General features: G+C 39.4%; 1 pseudogene; it reads right to left on the reverse strand.

Annotated features, from left to right (window-relative positions):
* Nucleotides 1-1,004: 1,004 nt before the first annotated feature.
* LOC116864434 lies at nucleotides 1,005-1,787 on the reverse strand (annotated as a pseudogene).
* Between the last annotated feature and the right edge of the window lie 6,739 nt (nucleotides 1,788-8,526).

The following is an 8,526-nucleotide window of genomic DNA, read 5'->3' on the forward strand; positions in this document are numbered from 1 at the left end:
TTGCATCCTATTGGGTTGTTTCGCTGGAGAACCCAGACTAGAACAGAATTTTAAGGATAGTTTTTCTGGGTTGATTCTAGGCTTTTCAGAATTACATCTCTAACCTGATTAAATTTAAAGATACCAATGACTCTATTTCCAGAAGTAAAGATGGCACCGATATCCCAAGATACTACTGGACTCCTAATCAACCATTTGTAAGAAGCATGGGGCTGAAAAACTGTGCATATGATACTTCAGAACATTTCTGGAAAACTGTGAAATATATTGAGATTTCTGATTGCTCCCAATTAGCTGGACAAAACAGTGAAAGGAAAGGTTGAACTCAGGGATTCAAATTCTCAGCTCAAGCATAAAAACCTTAAAGCTTTTTTGGGTGCCCTGAGATGAGATCCCTATCTCCAATAGTTACAGGACTGAGATTGCTGAAAATCAAACACATAATCTCATCCTGCATCTGGCTTAATTACACTACAATTTGAACACCCACTTTCATAGGATGTTGAATGTTAAGGTGGGGACACTGATGGGGAAATAACGGGATCTTGTAAGCTTGAATAAAGATGTGTGGGAAGACTGATGAAGCTCAGGACATTGAGCCCCTAAATTCTGATGAATCTTCTTTGTCAGTGAAAGAAGCCTCTTTACCCCCTTAAGTAGAAATACGTGCCTTACTCCCAGTGGAAATAGACTTACCACAATCAGGAGAAATGGCCTCACCACCCCAGTAGTAGTGGCTTTGCCACTACTAGTCATGGCAGCAGCTTTTCCACCCACTCCACCCTCACCATGTTCTGAGGGGATTAACCCTGCATTATCTGAGGAAACTGTAATGGCCTCCTTTGATGTAGCTGACATGCAAAACAATGTTGATTCTCCTCATGACCCACTCCCACAAACCCTCTTTGTTTTTTGACCTACAACCAGACTTATTTTTTAAAAATTGTGCTGTATGACCTTTAAATAAGTATAAAGACTTCCGATCACATCACCTAGGGATCATTTTACCCACTGCTCTGTTTGGCCGCCAGTCTCTTGTCTCTCTCTCTTCAGCAATGGTAAGGCAGATACCCTTTCCACAGGGAAGAGAAATCCATGGTTTGTTGCCTTTGCCAATATTAAAAATTTTGGAGAGTTGGATAGCAAAGCTGTTGCCACTGGCATCTCTCAGGTGAACTATATCAAAAGAACCAGGGTGTTTCTCTGTTGGTGATCACACCAATTCTTCCCACGTTAACACACCTCCAGTCACCATATACAGATTACTAGTATCAAACTTGATGAAATCAGTAATCTTTCCAGTCTCCAAATCAATTTAAATGGTGTCATTCACTTTGAAGAGGGGATCAGGATAGCAGATGGTGCGAGCATCATTAGTCACCAGGTGAGAGATTCCTTTTGTCCCCCCAAAGATCTTTCTCACACTGCACAACTTATACTTAGCCTCCTCAGGTGTAATCCAATGAACAGCAAAACAACCATTGGGGTCATAGATCAGACAGAAATTCTCCCCAGTCTTGTCAATGCTGATGACATGCATAAAACCAGCAGGGTATGTTATATCAGTTTGGACCTTGTCATCAAACTTAATAAAATATTGCATAAAGATCTTCTTCATTTTATCTCTTGTTAGGCATGTTCTTTAGGAAAATGATGAGAGGGAGATAATCTCTCAGCTTATGGGGACCAGTAGCTGGATGAGGAGCAAAGACATCAGTCAGTTTATCCACTATCCAATGCTTTGGAACTGCTACATGCTTCAGAGGCTTCTTGGGATCATGAACCATGGTTGCACTAGGCACAAAAAGGGGCTATAACTAGACTTATTGCAGCAGGGCCCTAAAGGTATGAAGGTATGAAGTATAACTCGTGAGAAAGTATACTGTATTCCAAAAGAACTACTTAAGTTTCCTAATTTATACAGACAGAAATCTGTGGAGTATGTGTGTAAAACAATATTGAGGGTGTGGGATGGTGGAAGGAACATAAATTTGGATCAGGCTAAATTTATTGATAAAATCTCACCAAGCAGAGATTCTGCATTTAATGTTGCAGATGGGGGGTTAGGAAGGACTCTCATGAATTATTTGTTTGGTTGGCTGAAACATGGACTAAAAGGTGGCCTATAGAAAACAAATTAGAAATGCCAGACCTGCTTTGGTTTAATGGAGAAGGATTCAAAGATGTGGAAAGATTGGAATGTTAGAGTACTTTTGTCATTTGAGACTTACACTGGGAAGGTTTAAAAAAAAAGGCTTGCCTTTCACCATTACTGTGAGAAATAAACTGGTAAGGAGAATCCTGGCATCCTTGAAAAACTCTATGATAGTTCTTTCTATAGGTTAGACCTTACCATGGGAACTTGTCACTGAATTGAGAAATCGAAATGCAATGAAAGTAACTGAGTTTCAGGGAGGCAGGGGCCAAGTAGCAGCACTTAAGCACCAAAGGCAAGGTTGGCATGGTTATGGTAATGGGTGACAGAAACAAAGCAGCAATTGGAATAGTCTGACTTACATAAATCTATGGCATTGACTATTTGATTGTGGTGTTCCTAAAAGTGGAATCGATATTTAAAACAACAACAACAACAACAATGACTAAATTCTACTTGATTTGTATAAGCAGAAAAATTCTAGGTCAAGTGAGCAAAAGTTTAACCTGAATGTAAAAACAGAGAGTCACAGCCCCTCAATCAATTCCCAGATTTGAGCCAGTTTACCGACTAATACCTGAATGAAGGTGGAGGCTTGACAAAAACTTGTACTGCTAATACTTCTCCCATCCCTCTCCAAAGGGACCTACAGCTTTTTATCAGGATAACTCACTGGGTAAAGTAAATAATCATACCTTTTCTGGACTATTGGACACTGGCTCTGAACTGACATGAATTCCAGGAGACAAAAACGTCATTGTAGACCACCAGTCAGTGTAGGGGTTTATAGAGATCAAATGATCAATGGAATATTAACTCAAGTCTATCTCATAGTATGCTCTGTGGGTCCTCAAACCCATCCTGTGGTTAATTTCCCAGTCCCAGAATATGTAATTGGAATAGACACACTCAACCACTAGCAGGATGCCCACATTATATCCCTGACCTGTGGATTTGGGGCTATTATTGTGGGAAAGGCCAAGGAAAGTCTCTAGAACTACTTCCATTTAGGGAAACAGTAAACTAAAAGCAATACCACATTCATGGAGGGATTGCAGAAATTAGTGCCAATATCAAGACCTTGAAAGATGCAGTGGTGGTGATTCCCACCACATCCTTATTCAATTCACCTATTTGGTCTGTGCAGAAAAAGAACGGATCTTGCACAATGACTGTAGATTACCGTTAAGTTTAACCAGGTGGTGACTCTAGTTGCAGCTGTTGTATCTGATGTGGTTTCATTGCTTGAACAAATTAATTTATCCCTTTTTACCTCATATGCGAAAGCTTTTCCTCCCCTTATAAATCAATAAGGACCACTAGAAGAAGTTTGCTTTCACCTGGCAAGGCCAGCAATACATCTTCACTGTCCTTCACTTTACATCATTCACTTCACTTCACTTAACTTCACAGCAATACTTCAACACAGAGTTGATAAAGGATTTAAAAGGATTTATCAACTCTCCAGCCCTGTATCATAATTCAGTTTATAGGGATCTTGATTGCCTTTCTCTTCCACAAGATATCACACTGGTCTCTTACACCTTAGGCTGAATGGACCTAGTCATCAAGAGGTGGCAGCTGCTTTAGATTTATTGGTAAGACATTTGTGTAACAGAGAATGGGACATTAAATCCAACAAAAATTCAGGGATCTCTACTTCAGTGAAATTTCTAGGAATCTAGTGGTATAGGATATGTCAAGATACTCTTTCTGAATTGAAGGATAGGTTGTTGCAACTAGCTCCTCCTACAACCAAAAAAGAGGTAAAATACTTAGTGTACCTCTGGATTTGGGAAGCAACATATTCCTCATTTGGGTGTTTTACTTCAGCCCATTTACTGAGTGACCCCAAAAGCTGCATTTTGATTGAGGCCCAGAACAAGAGAAGGTTCTAAAACAGGTCAGGCTGAAGTGCCAGCTACTCTGTGCTGGAGTCCTATGATCCTGCAAATCCAATGCTTAAAGTGTTAGTGGCAGACAAAGACACTGTTTGGAGCCTTTGACAGGTCCCAGTAGATGCAATGCAGTATAGGACCTAAACATTTGGGAAAAAAGTTCTGCCATTCTCCACAGATAACCACTCTCTTTTTGAGAAATAGCTCTTGGCCTATTAGTAGGCCTTAGTAGAGACTAAATGCCTAGAGGTCTTAGTTCCAAAGGGATAGATGCTTCTACCAGGGGACACAGCAATGATTCCATTGAACTGGAAGGTAAGACTGTCATCTAGCCCCTTTGGGCTTTCTCATTAGAATCAACAGGAAAAGAATAGGCAGTTACTGTCCTATTTGGGGTGACCGGTCCTGATTACCAAAGAAAAAATGGATTCTTAGTCCACAACAGAGGTAAGGAAGAGTATGCCTGGAACATGCAAGACCGTTTAAGGCATTTCTTAGTACAACTATTACCTGTAAATAAAGTCAATGGAAAACTATAACAACCCAATCCAGGCAGGACTGACTAATGACCCAGACTTTTCAGGAATGAAGGTTTGAGTCACTCCACCAGGTAGGAAATCACAACCAGTTAAGGCTCTTGCTGATGAAAAAAGTAGTAGACTGGGTAGTGGAAGAAGTTAATTTTAAATATCAACCATGACCATGTGAACAGTTATAGAAATGAGGACTGTAATTGACCTGAGTTTTTCCTTCTTATTTTGTTATGAATATATTTGTATATAAAATCTTTCTTTTCTTCCCTCTCTCCTGCCCTTATAAGATTTATTTTTATATCATAACAATTAAGTATTATTAACTTTGTATAGTAATACTTTGTTAAGGATTTTTAAAAAGATTTTATTTGTTTATTTGTGAGGGAGAAAGAGAGAGTGTGAGCACAAGCAGAGGGAGCGGCAGGCAGAGAGATAAGCAGGTTCCCTGCTGAGCAAGGAGCCCATTGTGGGACTCAATCCCAGGACCCCGGGATCATGACCTGAGCCAAAGGCAGAAGCTCAACTGACTGAGCCACCCACGGGGTCCCTTTGTTAAGTATTCTATTTAAATTACTAGTTATCAAGGAGATGAGTAAACATCACTCAAAGATTCTACCTCCTCTTCTGAGAAAGGGGTTAGTATGGTTTTGATTGTATGCAGGATGGGTGTACTATGTTAGGTGAGGTTTTACCTTATTATTGCCGTTATTTGGAGATTTGGTAAGGTTTAAGGAGATGTACACGGGTACCAAGGTGACAAGAGTTGGGACTTCTGACGGTTAATTTTATGTGTCAATTTGACTTCACCACAGTGTGCCCAGATATTAAACATTACTCTGGGTGTGTCTGTGAGGGTGTTTCTGGATGAGATGAACATTTGTATCAGCAGAATGAATAAAACAGACTGCCCTTCCTAATGTGGATTGGCTTTATTCAATTTGTTGGAGGCCTGACTAGAACAAAAAGGCAGAAAAGGGAGGATTCACTTTCTCTGCCTGTCTTTGAGGCAGCCTGTCTTTGAGGTAGGACAATTGGCCTTCTCCTGCTTTTGGATTCAGACTTAGACTGGAACTTATACTATTGGCTCTTCTGGTTATCTAGACTTTGAACTCAGACTGGACCTTATACCATTAGGTCTCCTGGTTCCCAGGCCTTTAGACTCCAACAGGAACTATATATACCATTGGCTCCTCTGGGTATCCAGATTGCTAGCTACAGATTAGCAGATTTCTCAGCCTTCATAGCCACATGAGTCAATTCCTTGTAACAAGACTTTTTACATGTATTTATTCTTGTCTTAATCTGTTATCTGCTATAACAGAACACCATAGACTGGGTTGCTTAAATAACAAATGTTCTGGAGGATAGGAGTCTGAGATAAGGATGCTGGTATGGTTGGGTTCATGGTTAGGGTTCCTCTCCTGGTAAAGTCCTCACATGCCCTTCCTTGGTGTATGCACAGAGAGAGAGGGAGAGAGAGAGAGAGAGAAAGAGAGATCCCATATCTCCTCTTTTTAAAAGGGCACTAATACCATCATGAGGGCCCTACTCTTACAACCTAATATAAATATAATTACCTCCTAAGTCCCCACTTCCAAATACTGTCACACTGGGGATTAGGGTTCTAAGATATGAATTTTGGAGGGATACAAATATTCAGTCTATAGCAGCTCTTTTTCTCTGAAGAAGCCAGACTAACACAAAGGAATACCTTACTATAGGATGCCAGATAATAAATACAGATTTGACAACACAGTGGTGGTTTATTCAGAAGAGATTCTTCAGTTAATATTAAGGTTTCTAGATGGATCTTTGCTTTAGAAAAGGATATTACCATAAACTTAAAATGCTTCTCCACCCCAAATACTTGGGTGAATTACCAAGGGGGGAAATGGTGACTTTATGGAGGAGCAAATTGGCAGAATAACCTGTCTGGTGAGGGATGAGTAGGTACTATGCATACCCCTAATGTCACACACAGAGAAGGGAACAGCCTTACTTCTGTAGTATTTCTGCCAAGAAAATAGGACCTGATACTGATCCCAAGGAAGCATCAGATGGCCCAGGTTGAGCTACACCCTTCACAATGAAAGTCCTTACTATTTTAAAACTCAGGGGCACCTGGGTGTCTCAGTTGGTTAAGCATCTGCCTTCAGCTCAGGTGGTGATCCCGGGGTTCTGGGATTGAACCCTGTGTTGGGTTCCTTGCTCATAGGGAGTCTGCATCTCCCTTTCTCTCTCCGTCTTTTCCCTCCTGCTAGTGCTCTCTATCTCTCTCCATTCTCTCTCTCAAATAAATAAAATCTTCAAAAAAAATATCAAGATCATGAAAACCAGGGAAACACTAAAGAACTGTTCTAGGTTGAAGAGCCTAAAAAGATATGACAACTAAATGTAGCTTATAAACTGAATTGGATGCTAGACCAGAAAGTAACAAGAGATACAAGTGGTACAGTTGGTGAAAGCCAAATAGAGCCTGTGGGTTGGATAATAGTGTTGTATGACTATTGACTTCTTTAGATGTTGGTATTTAGTAACATAGGAGAGTATTCTTGTTCTTTTGAAAAATACACACTGGAGGATTAAAAAGAGAGACAACAAATGTGGTAGAATGTTAATATTTGGAGAACTTGTATGAGAGAATATGGAAGGGTTTTTTTGGTTGTTGTTGTATTATTGTAATTTTTCTCCCAGTTTGAAATTATTTCAAAATAAGTAATACAAAAGGAGGTTCTTAGAAATGTGTATCTTCTACCAAAGTTTCCTAATCTACCACCAAATTAATCTACATCTTCATTTATCTTTATACCTTTCTCCTTATTCTACCACTAAATCATCCATGCTTTCCCTCACAATTTCCATTTATCTCTTTCAAGAAAACTCTGAGATTTATTAAACCAGACACAGTAAAAAAGATGCACCCTGATTCTTGGTGAATTGTCTTTATGAATTCACCTTTATTCTTGGTGAATTGTCTTGGTGAATATATATATTCTCTTTGTCCCCTTCTAACTTTGAGAGTAGTGCCTGAAGCTGAGCAGAGACTGTATACATCTGTATCCAATTTCTCATTTTCAACAACTACATAGGCCAGATTCAGTATATGCATTTGACTCAGGGAACTCCCAAATATTAGGGGTTGAAGTATGACCAAGTATATCTATAATCACACTGAGAAAAAAAAAAATCATTCCCGTATAAGAATATGTCACTGGATCAAGGAACCTAGCTTCAAAAAGCAAGAAGCTAAAATATGGAAAAATATCACATTCTTCTAAGATGCCCCTAGGTCTAAAACTGGTGATGTCCGGTGGCATTTGCCATGACCACAAAAAATGTTCCTTCCTTCCAGAAATGCACATTCGTTTGATCCTTATGAAACTGCATCTCTCCAATCCAAATCAGAACCCAGACCGTGGGCTTAGGAGACTGTTTTGATAACAACCAAAAAATTCAGAATGTTTTACAGACACCATGCTGGGAAGGAGCCAGTAAAGGAAATAACTTTACTCAACAGAAGATCCCCCAGGAGGACCCATATTATGATTTAATCAATACCAATCAAAAAGGTGGGTGGTAACAAGCGAGATTCTTTACCCAGGAGCCAGTTGTGCACAGAGGTAAAGAAAACAGTTAAAACAGATTAGAAGCTAGACAAATTCAAAATTAGATTTTGTCACAGGATCATATTCTACCTAAGGCTACACCAAATATTTTTAATTCCTAGTACATAAAAAAAAAAAGAAAGTAAAAGAAGAAAGACATTGGCATAGAATATAAAGAATTCTTTTTCTAAGCAAATGGTGCACATTTTCTTCATATTTTCTCTAACATTTTTACAATTGGGAAAACACCCTAGCAGGCTACAAATATTTATGTATAGTCTAACCTCTTCAAGTGTTTTCCTATTATCAGGCCTGATGCTTCTTAGCACATGATG

The sequence above is a fragment of the Lontra canadensis genome, unplaced genomic scaffold (genome assembly GCF_010015895.1).
Source record: "Lontra canadensis isolate GAN:19392208 unplaced genomic scaffold, GSC_riverotter_1.0 scaffold5, whole genome shotgun sequence".
NCBI classification, from domain to species: Eukaryota; Metazoa; Chordata; class Mammalia; order Carnivora; family Mustelidae; genus Lontra; species Lontra canadensis.